The 14954-nt window shown below is 37.4% G+C and overlaps 1 pseudogene; it reads left to right on the forward strand.

Annotated features, from left to right (window-relative positions):
• The first annotated feature begins 1166 nt into the window (after positions 1-1166).
• On the forward strand, positions 1167-7204 carry LOC118836955 (annotated as a pseudogene).
• The last annotated feature ends 7750 nt before the right edge of the window (positions 7205-14954 follow it).

Genomic DNA, 14954 nt, shown 5'->3' on the forward strand with positions numbered 1-14954 from the left:
TCACTCTTACTTCTCTTCCCAGTTTTTCCTCTACTTCTCTTAATTGCTTTTCCAAATGCTTTTTGAACTCTTCCATGGCTTTAGCCCAATTCATATCCTTCTTGGAGGCTTTTGATGTAGGCTCTTTGACTTTGTTTACTTCTGGCTGTATGATTTGATCCTCTTTGTCACCAGAAAAGGAATCTAGAGTTTGAGTTTGAGTCTGAGTTCATTTTCTCTGCCTTTTCATGTTCCCAGGCAACTACTTGACCCTTGAGCTTTTTGTAAGCATATGACTGCTTGTTGCATAGAGAGTACTTTGTCCCAAGCTTCAGGGTCCAAGCACTGCTGTTTTCAGAACTACTTCTACTCCACTGTCACCCCAGGCTGTGTCACAGCAGCACTCCTGCACCCCCAAGAACTGCCAACCAGGACTACAATTCAGATCCAAGCAGGGCATAGCAAGAGAAACTGCCTTTGTGCCCACAAAGAACTCCTTGCATTCCCATTCTGATCTGATGCTAGATTCCTCCCACTGTATGAGCCAGGGACTCGGGAAGTTGCTGACGCTGGCGCTCTGGAGGTAGCCTCAGGAGCTTCCTGCTACTGCTACTGCCATGGAGCACGACCTCCTCTACCCCCAGAGCTGGCAGACAGACAGCTCTGCACTGGATGCCGCAGTTTCCCCCTAAACTGCTCTTTGGTGTTTGTGGGTTGAGAAGTCTGGTAACTGCCACAGCTCACTGCTTCCTGGGCCCAAGGCCTCTTCTGCCTGGCTGACTCTGGGTCCGGTCTGTCCTGGTGCAGCCCATGCTGTGCTGCCTTCCTCTCTCAGAACTGTGCAATAGACCCTTCCCAGGGACCATCCAGGCTCTCCTGGGCTGGAGATCTGTTTCCCTCTGTGATTTCGTTGGTTCTGCAGTTCTGGAATTTGTTCAGAGCCATTTTTTACAGGTATTTGGAGGAATTTGGTGGGGAGCTCAAGCAAATCCCTGCTTTCCTGCCGCCATCTTGGCTCTGCCCCCCTGTTAGGGTGGCATTTTAACACACCTGAGTTATACAATCAGAACCACTTTCCTTTTCAAAAGCTATTTTCCATTCCCATTATTTGTGTTCCATTAAAAAAATATGTCCAACAGCAATCCTTGTTTTGGGTCTGTCTGTTACTGTTAGTTTTAAAGAGAAACATGCAGAACATGGAAGAAGTAAGAAGTAATACAAGATTAATACAAAAGTTCTTAGAGAAAAAAAGGTTAAAGGGAACATGGTAGCTGTTTTGAAGTATTTGATGTTTTTTCATGGAGAATAAGAATTAGACTTTTGCTCTTTGGCCCCACAATTAATGCATAGAATTTTCATGGTGGCAAATTTGGGCTTGACGTAATGAAAACACTTCCTAATAGTGCTATCCTAATGTATCTACCCTAGGAAATGGTTCCCCATTGGAAGTCTTCTGACAATAATTGTTCAGTTTTAGCACAGATTAATTTAGATGGCCAAAGATAGCTCTACAAATCTAAAATTCTATGTAACTATAAAAAAAGAACAAACCTACAACATTATCATACTCATACAAAACATACAATTTATACTTAGATACCAAGAAGTTATAAACTCTATGTTAACATTTGATTGGAAACAATCAGTTTTGAAACAAAATCTTGTTACCTAAACAATACTTCTGAAAATACCATCCTAGTACAACTTTTATTCCTTAGGCATCTTAATAAAGCACATTCTTATCTATATAACTCTTGTGTCTCCATAAACAAGGTATTGTCTTTATGTCAACAGGTCAACCTGATCTCTATCCTAGTTATTGCTTCATCTAATGTATTACTCACCATCTCACCACCATTGAAATAGTTAGAAACAAAACAACATTAGGCCATGTTCCTTAGGAAATATTTGCCAAGATTTTTCTTTCTTAATTTCTCCCTTCTTGGGAGAAATTTTTAGATTTTATCAGGTCACATATTTCCATATTGGATTCATTATTTTTTTCCCAAGTCCCTAAACATTTCAGGACTATTTTTGTATTATCTCTTTGTACTCTCTGGCATTTGTAACACCTGCTAATTTATGACATTTTGGGTATCATTATTACCTCTGTCTAATGAGAAACAGATAATGTCATATAAAAACTGTGTTGTCATCAACCCACTCTTGCTTTCCACAAAATATCTGCCTTGATAAGATGGATTAATTATTATCCTTTATCTGTAGAACTTCAGACAATTTTCAGTCTTTGTGACAATGTTCACAGCTACTATAAAGTAAATTTAATTTGAATAGTGAATGAATCCTATTAGGTTTTGCTTACCTTAATCAATATGTCCCAGTATCTTGTGGGAGTGCACTGAGAACTGTGATGCCATTGGAGCCCTGAATAGTGACGATGTGTTTTCCCTCCATCTTTAAAGATACCAGGACCTGAATGACATATGGTACCCAGTATATTGATTAATTTTTCCTTCTCCCCCCAGTGAAATCAAGACAGAACCAGATCTCAAATAAGATATATCTATGTATGTATCTATAAATATATACACACACACACATATATATATGTATGCATACACATACATACATGAGCATGCATATACATGTGTGTCTGTGTGTGTGTGTATGAACAACACCCAGATGAATGCAATTTTGAGAGTTTTTGACCCTGAATGTGGGCAACATAGAAATCAGGGACCTTAATCAGATAGCATATCACCTTAGACGAGTTCAGGAGAATCAGAAGAATCTTGTTAAAAGAACTATAATCACTACCTAAGTCAAATAAAGAACTCTTAGATTTCTACCTATTACAATGTGAAACATGTAATGAAACCTGTTTACACTGGATACATTGGATAAACTACAAGATAATCCACATCTGGTAGAACTAGATAATGGAATCTATGTCCAGAACACAGTTCTGAAGAGATAACCAATTACTAGAAGAATAGAGAGCAATCAATAAACATTTCTTTTTTTAATTTTGTAAATTTATTTATTTACTTTTATTATTCAACATTCACTTCTGTAAGATTTTGAGTTCCAGATTTTCTCCCTATCTCTCCCCTCACTCACCCCAAGATGGCATGTAATTTGATATAGGCTCTACATATACATTCATATTAAATCTATTTACACATTAAATTCGTGGTGTAAAAAAGAATTAGAACCAATGGTAGAAACAAAAGAAAGAAGAAACAAAAAAAAGAGAGAGAGCAAATATATGCTTTGATCTTCATTCAGACTCTACACTTCTTTTTCTGGATGTGGATAGCATTTTCTATCATGAGTCTTTTGGAGTTGTCTTAGGTCCTTGCATTGCTAAGAAGAGATAAATCTATCAAAGTTAGTCATCACACAATGTGGCTGTTACTGTGTACAATATTCTCCTGGTTCTGCTCACTTCACTCAGCATCAGTTCATATAAGTCTTTCTGGGTTTTTTTCTGATATCTGCCTGCTCATCATTTCTCGTAGCACAATAGTATTCCATTACATTCATATACCACAACTTGTTCAGCCATTCCCCAATTGATGGGCATCCCCCCGATTTCCATTTCTTTGCCACCACAAAAGGAGATGCTATAAATATTTTCGTACATGTGGATTCTTTTACCATTTGTATAATCTCTTTGGGATACAGACCTAAAAGTGGTACTGCAGGACCAAAGGGCATGCATATTTTTATAGCCTTTTGGATGTAGTTCCAAACTGTTCACCAGATTGGTTGGATCAGTTCACAATTCTACCAACAATGCATTAGTATCCTAATTTTCCCATGTCTTCTCCAACATTTATCATTTTTCTTTTCTGCCATACTAGCCAGTCTGATAGGTATATGAAGCAGTATCTCAGAGTTCTGATTTGCATTTCTCTAATTGATAATGGTTTTTTCATATGATTGTAGACAGCTTTAATTTCTGAAACTCCCTATTCTTATCCTTTGACCATTTGTCTATTGGGGAATGACTTTATTCTTATAAATTTGATTCAGTTCTCTATATATTTTAGAAATAAGGTCTTTATCAAAAACATTGGCTATAAAAATTCTTTCCCAGCATTATGCTTTCCTCCTAATCTTGCTTGCATTGGCTTTGTTTGTATAAAAACTTTTAAATTTAATGTAATCAAAATTATCCATTTTGAATTTCATGACGTTCTCTCTCTCTTGTTTGGTCACAAATTCCATATCTGACACATAAACTTTTCCTTGCTCTCCTAATTTCCTTATAGTATCACCTTTCATGTCTAAATCACATACCCATTTTGACCTTACCTTGGTATACAGTGTGAGACATTGGTCTATGCCAAGTTTCTGCCATTCTATTTTCCAATTTTTCCCATTGATTTTTTTTTTGGTAAATTCCTGAGTTCTTATCCCAGAAACTAAAGTCTTTGGGTTTGTCAAACATAAGATTACTATAGTCTTTTACTACAATGTTTTATGTGCCTTACCTATTCCACTTATCCATCACTCTATTTCTTAACCAGTACCAAATAGTTTTTTTTTTTTTTTACCATTGCTGTTTTTTAATATAAATTTAGATCTGGTATGTCTAGGCCACCTTCCTTTGTATTTTTTCATTATTTCCCTTGATATTCTTGAACTTTTGTTCTTCCAGATGCAGTTTGGTATTGTTTTTTCTAGCTCTACAAAATATTTTTTGGTAGGTTAGTTGGTATAGCACTGGATAAAGTAAATTATGTAGAATTGTCATTTTTATTATATTGGCTCAGCCTATGCATGAGCAACAGATATTTTTCTTATTGTTTTGATCTCACTTTATTTGCGTGAAAAATGTTTTGTAATTGTGTTCATATAGTTCCTCTGTTTGTCTTGGCAGGTAGACTCCCAAATATTTTATATCATCTACAATTATTTTAAAAGGAATTTGTCTTTCTATTTCTTGTTGCTGGACTTTGTTGGCAATATATAGAAATGCTGATTGTTTAGTTAGCTTACTTTATATGCTTTGACTTTGTTAAAGTTGTTAATTATTAAGTAGTTTTTATTAAGTAGATTGTCTAGGATTGTTTCAGAGAGATATTACATATTTTAAGTTATTTTTATGTTCTCTAGTGTTTTTAATACAATTGGGTGGTCTATTTTTCAAAAGCTTTTTCTACATATATTGAGATAACCATGATAATAATTTTGGTTTTATTAATTTTTAATAAAACCATTTTGGTTTTATTATTGATATGATCAATTATGACAGTAGTTTTCCTAACATTGAATCAGCCCTGTGTTCCTGCTACAAATCCCACCTGGTCATAGTGGATGATACAGTTCATAAATTGAGGCAGTCTTTTACTAACGTTTTATATAAAATTTTTGCATCAATATTCAGTAGGGAAATTGGTCCATAATTTTCTTTCTCATATTTTGCCTCTTCCTGGTTTAAGGAGCAGCATCATATTTATGCCATGATGGGAATTTGGTAGGACTCCTTCTTTGTCTATTTTTTCCAAATAGTTTCTATAGAATTGGAATTGTCTTTTAAGTGTATGGTAAAATATACTTGTAATTCCATCTAGCCATGGTGATTTTTTCTAAGGGAGTTCACTGATGGTTTGTTCCATTTCTTTTTTTCTTTTCTAAAATGGGGTTGTGTCTTTGTTTTCCTCTTTTAATCTGGGGAATTTATATTTTTGTAAATATGTGTTTCACTTAGATTCTCAGATTTATTCGCATAAAATTGGTCATAATAGCTCCTAATTATGGCTTTAATTTCCTCTTCATTTGTGACAAATTCATCCTTTTCATTTTTGATACTGGTAATTTTATTTTCTTTCTTTTTTTTTAAATCAAATTTACCGGTGACCTGCTGCGGCGACGTCGGACACGGTGGCATTCAAGGAGGAACAGTCGGGGGCTTGGTTTGGCGCCGGTGTTCGCGCGGTGCTGGAGGCCTGGTCTGAGCTGCAGATTGTGAAGAACAGCTTCGGGGGAGCCCACAGTCGCGAGAAGGCCCTGTGGCTCGGGAGAGCAGTCCGGGACTATTTCGTCCAGAACACTGACTTGGAGCAAGATGAAGAGGCTGACATGAGCATCGAATTTGATACCCTCGTAGAAAATGGAAACCTGCCCCTGGCGGACCAGAAGCAGATGAAGTCAAAGCCATGGAGGTCCTGACAGTCGACCAGACCAAAGACATCTCAGACCAGGAGGAAAAAATAAATGGGGGAGCTGAGGAAATGGAGATGACTGACAGCAGGGAAACCCCTGCCCTGTCCTGTGATGTCCAGGCTGGTCCATCAGCTGCCACTAGCCTGGCCTCCCTTGGGCTCGAAGCTGCTGAAGAGGGCTGGATTGTCATCCAGAGAAAAAAGAAGTGAGAGCCTATGCCTTCCCCAGTGGCCTGGGTCAGGCCTTCCAGGTGTGCTCCAGGATCTTTCAGGGAAGAGCATCTTCTGAGCTTCTTGCTCCACCCCATGACATTGCCTGCACAGCTATGAAACTGGCCTAGAGCACCCATAGGGGCCACGATTCTGGGCAGAGTCTCTACTTGAGAGCGTTGTGTGCCTGGCTTTGACATTTCCCTGTATCCTGTGAGCTTCGGCAAGTCACCTGACCTCTTTGGGCCTCCATTTCCTCATAGTAGTGGCCTCTCAGAATAGGAGGGATAGACATTGACTTTGCTCTGCTTCACAGGAGCTGGGGAAGGGAGAGGAAATGGGAATATGAAGAGATGAGGCATGGAAAGTGATCCCAGCCTTTGTTCTGCCCTGTTGCTCCCCAGGACCTTCACCAGTTAACACCTGCTCAGAATTAGGATCAGCTAGAAAGCGCAGTGCCTTGAAGGAGCTACAAACAGATGTCTCCTTCCCTCGCCCACTCACTTGGCTTCCAACCTACTCTTATTCCCTTCCCCTCCCTAATCAGTTCTCACTTCAACTAAAGGAACTTCCAAACTTGTTTCTTCTTTGTCCACTCCATTTTCCACACAGTTACCAAAGTCATCTTCCCAAGGGACAAACAGACTTAGCTATGTCACACCCAGACTCAAAAACATTCAATAACTCCCTCTTTCTTCTAGGCTAAACTCCAAAGTACTCAGCCTGGCATTTAAGGCCTACACAGTATTCCTTTCACCTACCTCTCCAGGCTGATGGACCTGTCAGCTCTTCCCACATTCTTCCCCTATATTGAAGCCTTCTCCTCCCTTCTTCACATTAACCTCTCAATCCAGACCCTCAAGGCTGCCTGGTACACTTAGGCAGGTAATGGGGTTCCCCTTCCTCAGATGGACAGTCCATGTTCTCAGTAGTGATAAAGCAAGTGTGAAGGTTTGCAGAGGGAAAGCTGCTTGTGGGTAGGGCCTCTAGTCCTGATTGCTCCCACTCACTAATCAGTGCTGTAGGATTAAAATGAACCAAGTTGCAAGAGGTTTTTCTTTGTATCCCCAGCACTTAGCACACAGTTATTGACTAAGAAATGCTTTCTGATTTGTCTGAAAACCGATCTTCCAGCTTTAGATGGAGGAGGGGGGAGGAGGAGGAGGAGGAGGAGGGGGAAGGGGAGGGGAAGGGGAGGAGGGGGGAGGGGGAGGAGGAACTCTTAAGCTCTCCAGGCACCAGCACAATCTTTGAGAATGTTTACAATTTCTAGGAACTCCCCCCCCCCTCCCCTGCCCCCTGCAGCTTTTTAATTTCCACAGCCACTGATCCCCCCTCCATTGGCCTTTCCTCCAAAGGCTCCAGTTCTGCTTTGGATTACTAGACTATTGGCCTCACTCACACAGATGAACACACAGTAATCAGGCTTCCTTGGAACTGCAACCAAAACTGTATTTTTCCATTAAAACAAAACATCAAACCATAAAAAAAATAAAATTAACCGAAGGTTTATCTATTTTATTTTTTAAAATAAAACCAGCTCTTAGTTTTATTTGTTAGTTCAATGGTCTTTATACTTTCAATTTTTTTTTAAATCTCTCCTTTGATTTCAGAATTTTGAATTTGGTGTTTAATTGGGGATTTTAAATTTCTTGTTAAATTTTTGTTGCATGCTCAATGCATTGATCTGCTCTTTCCCTATTTTATTCGTGCAAGCAATTAGAGATATAAAATTTTCCTTAAGAACTGTTTTGGCTGCATCGTGTAAGTTTTGGAATGTTATCTAATTACTGTCACCCTCTTGGATGAAGTTATTGATTGTTTCTATGGTTTCTTGCTTGACCCACTTATTCTTTAGGATTAGATTCATTAGTTTCCACTTATTTTTTAAACTATCTGTCCATGGCCTTTTATTACACGTAATTTTTATTGCATCAAGACCTGAAAAAAGAGATGGCTTCAATATTTTTACCATTCTACATTTCATTGTGAGGTTTTATTATGCCCTAATGCACCATCAATTTTTGTGTAGGTTCCATGTACCACTAAGAAAAAGGTACATTCTTTTCTATCCCCATTCAATTTTCTCCAGAGGCCTATTATATCTCAATTTCTAAAATTCTATTCACTTCCTTAACTTATTTCTTATTTATTTTAACTAGATTTATCTAGTTTTGAGAGAGAGAGCTTGAGGTCACTTGGTGCATGTATGTGTAGTATTGATATTACTTAATTGTCTATGGTACCTTTTAGCAAGATGTAGCTTGCTCCCTCATCTCTTTTGATTAGATCTATTTTTGCTTTTGCTTTTTCTGAGATCAGCATTGTTACCACTGCTTCTTTTTTTTATTGCAGCTGAAGCATAATACATTCTTTTGCAGCCTTTTACATTTACTCTGTGTGTCTCTATATGTTTCTTTTTTTTTGTAAACATATTGTAGGATTCTGATTTTTAATCCATTCTACCTTCTACTTCCTTTTTATGAGAGAGTTCATCCCATTCACATTCACAGTTATGATTGCTAACTGTATTTCACTCCATCACATTTTTCCTTCTCTCTCTCTCTCTCTCTCTCTCTCTCTCTCTCTCTCTTTCAGTCTGTCTATACTCACCAATGTTTTGCTTCTGACCACTGCCTCCTTCAGTCTGCCCTCTCTTCTATTAGCTCCCCATCCCTTTTCTTTTTGCCTCCCCCTCCTAATTCCCTATAGGGTAAGATAGCTATCTTTATGCAACTAACAGTGTATGTTCTCAAACATTGTTCAACCCCTCCCTTTTCCCCCTCTACTGTAGTAGATCTTTCATGCCTCTTCGTGTAATATAATTTACCCCATTCTGCATTTCCTTTTCCTCTCTTCTCAGTACAATCCCCTTTTTCACACTTTAATTTTTTCTATGTCTTCACATCAAAGTCAACTTATATGTACACACTTTCTATGTATGTACCCTTCTTTAACTGCCCTAAAAAGAAATAGTTCTTTAGAACTATAATTATCATCTTCCCATGTAGGGGATGTAAGCAGTTTAACCTTATTGAATGATATGCTTTTTTTTTTCTTTTCCATTGACCTTTTTATGCTTGCCTTGAGTTTTGTATTTGAAGATTGAATTTTCAGTTCAGCTCTGGTCTTTTCATTGGGAATTTGAAAGTCCCCTATTTCCTTGAATGTCCATTTTTTCCCTGAAAGATTATTCTCAATTTTGATGGCTAGTTGACTCTTTGTTGTAAGCCAAGCTTCTTTGCCTTCTAGAATATCATCGCCCAAGCCCTCAGATGCTTTAATGTAGAAGCTACTAAATCCTGTGTAAGCCTGACTGTGGATCCTTGATATTTAATTGTTTCTTTCTGGCTCCTTGCAGTATTTACTCCTTATCTTATAGTTCTACAATTTGGCTGCATTATTCTTTAGAATTTTCATTTTAGGTTTTCTTTCAGGAGGTGTTTGGTGGATTCTTTCAATGACAATTTTACCATCTGGTTCTAGGATATCAGGGCACTTTTTTCTTGATAATTTTTTTTGCTGGAATTTGAATTAATTTATTTAATATTTTTAGTTTTCAGCATTGTTTTTCACAAGAATTTGAATCACAAATTTTCTCCCCATTTTTACCCTCCCCCCCACTCCAAGATGTCATATATTGTGCTTGCCCCATTCTCCAGTCAGCCCTCCCTTCTGTCACCCCACTCCCCACCCCATCCACTTTTCCCTTACTTTCTTGTAGGGCAAGATAAATTTCTATGTCCCATTGCCTGTATGTCTTATTTCCTAATTGCATGCAAAAACGTTTTTTTTTGAGCATCTGTTTTTAAAACTTTGAGTTCCAAATTCTTTCCCCTCTTCCCTCTCCATACACCCTCCCTAAGAAGGCGAACAATTCAACATTGGCCACATGTGTATCATTATGCAAAACCCTTCCATATTACTCATGTTGTGAAAGACTAACTATATTTTGCTCCTTCCTATCCTATCCCCTTTTATTCAAATTTCTCCCTTGATCCTGTCCCTTTTTGAAAGTGTTTGTTTTTGATTACCTCCTCCCCCTATCTGCCCTCCCTTCTATCACCCCCCCCCCACAACTTTTTATCTCCTTCCTCCTTCTTTCCTGTGAGGTAAGATATCCAATTGAGTGCATATGTTGTTCCCTCCTCAGGTCAAATCTGATAAGAGCAAGATTCACTCATTCCCCCTCACCTGCCCCCTCTTCCCTTCCTACAGAACTGCTTTTTCTAGCCACTTTTATGCAAGATAATTTACCCCATTCTATCTCTGCCTCTCTCAATATATTTCTCTCTCATCCCTTAATTTGATTTTACTTTTTTAGATACTATCCCTTCATATTCAAGTCACCCTGTGCCCTCTGTCTCTCTCTCTCTCTCTGTCTCTCTGTCTCTCTCTCTCTCTCTCTGTCTCTCTCTCTCTCTCTCTCTCTCTATATATATATATATATATATATATATATACATATATACATATATATACACACATATATTATATATATATAATATATATGTATGTATGTATGTATATTCCCTTCAGTTACCCTAATACTGAGGTCTCATGGATTATACACATCATCTTTCTGTGTAGGAATGTAAACAAAACAGTTCAACTTTAGTAAGTCCCTTATGATTTCTCTTTCTTGTTTACCTTTTCATGCTTCTCTTGATTCTTGTATTTGAAAGTCAAATTTTCTATTCGGCTCTGGTCTTTTCACTGAGAAAGCTTGAAAGTCCTCTATTTTATTGAAAATCTATATTTTGCCTTGGAGCACGATAATCAGTTTTGCTGGGTAGGTGATTCTTGGTTTTAATCCTAGTTCCATTGACCTGTGGAATATGATATTCCAAGCCCTTCAGTCCCTTAAGGTAGAAGCTGCTAGATCTTGTATTATCCTGATTGTGTTTCTTCAGTGGTGTTTTGGACCTCCTTTTCCATTTGGCTAATTCTGCCTTTCAAGGCATTTTTCTCCTCATTGCCTTTTTGGAACTCTTTTGCCATCTGAGTTAATCTATTTTAAAAGATGTTATTTTCTTCAGTATTTTTTTTGGGTCTCCTTTAGCAAGTCATTGACTTGTTTTTCATGGTTTTCTTGCATGACTCTCATTTCTCTTCCCATTTTTTCTTATACTTCTCTTATTTGCTTTTCCAAATGCTTTTTGAGCTCTTCCATGGCCTGAGACCAATCTGTGTTTTCCTTGGAGGCTTTTGATGTAGGCACTGTGTCTTTTTGTGGGTTCTTTCACTCCAGAATTTGTTTAGAGGCTAGATTTAAGGTTGTTTCTGAGGGAAACGGGGGAGAGCTCAGGAAACTTCCTGGCTTCTCTGCATCATCTTCTTAAAAAATATTTCTTAAGCACTGACTGTGTGCTAGACACAGGGCATATATAAATAAATATATATATATGTATATGTGTGTGTGTGTGTGTGTATGTATGTATGTATGTATATATATATACACACAGAATGAAATGATCCCTATTCATTAGGTCTTAGATTTTATAGAAGGAAACAAGAACAATTATGCATATGTCCAGCATAAATATAAAGTGGCATATGCAACATAGTTAGATGAAAGTAGTTATGGTGGGAAAGCACAAGCAATTGGTTGGAATATGGCAAAGTTCATATATAAATATTGTGCTTGAATTGGATGTTAAAGGAAGAAAGAGTTTCTCTAAAGCAACGATTAGGACTGAGTGAATTCCATACATCTGCTAGTGTAAAGGCAAAGCAAAAATAGATGGAGCACTGTGTGTGAGGAACAGAGGGAAAACCAGTTTAGCTGGATCATCAGAGTGTGAGAGGGTAAGCAATATGCAGTGAGGTGGAAAGAAAGATTTGGAACAGCTTATGGAGGGCTTTGAAAGCTAAACAGAGGACTTCATATTTCATCCTAGAAGCAATAAGAAGACCCTTGGTTTGATTAAATAGGAGAATTACATGATTAGATCTTCACAACAGTATCCTGCCAAATGACAAAACTAGTATACTAAAAACATCACTTTATTATTGATGCAGATATGATAGAAGATCTAATGCTTGTCATTTACCGTAGTAAGAAGGCACTGTCCTCCATCCCCAACAGCTTTCCAAATCCATTACAATCTATCTGTCCCAGTATTTCCTAGCTCTTTCTCTCCAGGTGGCTCAATCTGTCTCTGTCTCTCTGTCTGCATGTAACTCTCTCTGTCTCTGTTTCTATCTCTCTCTGTCTCTGATTATATATATATATATATATATATATACACACACACATATATATACATATACACATACATATATACACACACACATATATATGTTGAGCATATATATATATGTGTGTATATATATGTGTATATATATATACATATATATATATATATATATGTATATGCTCAACATATACCCATACAAGAAGTGCCTCCTGTATTCCAAGAAGTGGTTGTCCAGCAGTCAATTTATTGGAGAATTCAATGAAGAATTCAACTTGTTACTCTCCAAAGCAACCTACTCCACTTTTTTCAGAGTTCTGTTTCAAAATTTTTCCTGATTTGGAGATTGAATTTGCCTCTCTGTACTTTCTACATGCCCTGTAGCTCTGCTTTCTGAGCATAAGCAGAATAATTTAAATTGTGTTTCCAAGTGATATTTCTCTGCACCCCTGAAGATATTAATCATGCCTTCTCTTTTCCAGACTAAGCACATCACCTCTTCCACCAGACCTTTCTTGACTACTTGAGTCAATATTGATCTCCTTTTCCTCCAAACTTTTAGAGCTTTTATTGTCTATACATATCTTATTAGCACATAGTTACTGCCTTATAGTCACTCAACAAATATGAAAAAACCTCATTGTATACATTTTCATTAGCAGAATTCAGTCATTTCTCCTCAACAAGTAAGAATTGGGATTGTAGTCATTATTTCTTTTGTAATTCTCTTATTTCCTAAAGTAGCACTCTACAAATAGGAGACACTCCACAAATATCTGATGAATTATTTCCAACATAATTACAACCATTAGTGAATGATATTCCACTAATTAATGATGAAGGGCAAGATCATGCATTCAAAGTTGTTTATCTTTGCATCCAATTATTTTAGAAATTATTTTTATGTAAAATTGCCTTTTATTTCTACATTTTTGGAATATCAAAATTTGTCCTGAGCTGCTGCAACTTTCCTGCTTTCACTGCTTTTTAGTCACTAAATGTATCAATATTTAGGTATATACAAATATTCATATAAATGGTTTCTTCTCCCTTTTGGAAATATCTACAGATTCAAATTCTCCTTAGATATTTTCCTTCATTCTATGATACAAGTGCATAAACAAGAGATTGTTAAAAATATTTCAAACATTTAAGGATCAGTGCAATGATAATGAGAATTGGATCTTATTTACAACCTAAAGGATTTTCCAATAAAAAGAATACTTTGGGCAAGTACCTGTCCTCAACCCCTAAAGAACACTATGCAGCCTTCAGTAGCCAGTGAGAAGTTGTTATTAAGAGTTAGAGAGTAGCACACCTTCACAGCAAGTAATGCTCTTTTTGATAATCCTTGGTACAAGCTAATGTTGAAAAAGCTGATATAGTGAGGGAAGAGGGCTCATGTTGCAGGGAGGGAACAGGGGTTGTTTACCAAGGAAAGAGATGCCAGTATCAGGTGCAACACTCATCTAACAGTAGGAATACTTGTTACATTAACAAGATTTACTGACAGACTCCATCTGTGTCTTCTCACCAAACAAGGTCACTCAGTTAGAGTCTAAGGATCCTAATGAGGAAAGTGCCAAGTCTCTGGAGTGATAATGGAGGCCTGCACTGACTTACGCCTCAGGCGCTGGCAATATTTTTAGGACTGGAAAATAAAATAAGGTAGAGGGAAAAAGGTCATAATTTTTATTGAGCTAATCCACCTTGAGAAATAGCTGTGTATGTATGTGTTCATAGTTATATATTTTTTTCTTCTCCTGAGATTCATCAGTTACCTTTCTCTTTCAAAGTTGTCCTTAGGGGATTTCAGTACCTTACCTCAAGCATCCAACTCAAGGGTATAAAAAAGCATGCCACCTTTTATTTTTAAGAAAGGAAACATTTAGTGCCATGAGAGGATCATAAATTGAAATATGTACAGGACTTTAGAGGTCATCTAGCACAGTCCTATCCATTTACAGATGAGAATACTGAGGAACAGAGTGACATGCTCACAAGTACATAGGATTCAAACTCAGGTACCCTGAGTCTAATGCTAGTGCTTGTTAATTCAATTAAACCAAGTCTGCTGGTTTGTGTTTGCTTGTTTGAGGGGATATTTGGGGAAACCAAGCCCGTTTAAATCCTTTCCATAGCAAGTATGACAGAATTATAAGGCATGGGGCAGTCAGTTTTTGATTCTTTTCACCCAAAGAAGACCATTGGATGATCTCCTAGATACATTAGAATCATAAGAAAGCTTTGCTCAGGATGCATGGTGAGGTAAGAAAAAACATTAACATAATAGTCAAAAGAACTAGTTTCAAGAGTGGATCATGATTCTAAATACCTGGTTGCCAATGAACAAGTGAATTCTCCAATATGGCCACCAGTCACTATATTTCTATAGTTAAGGGAGTGCCCTTGGGCATGCTATTTCATTTCTCTT

This window comes from Trichosurus vulpecula, chromosome 2 (assembly GCF_011100635.1).
Source record: "Trichosurus vulpecula isolate mTriVul1 chromosome 2, mTriVul1.pri, whole genome shotgun sequence".
NCBI lineage: Eukaryota > Metazoa > Chordata > Mammalia > Diprotodontia > Phalangeridae > Trichosurus > Trichosurus vulpecula.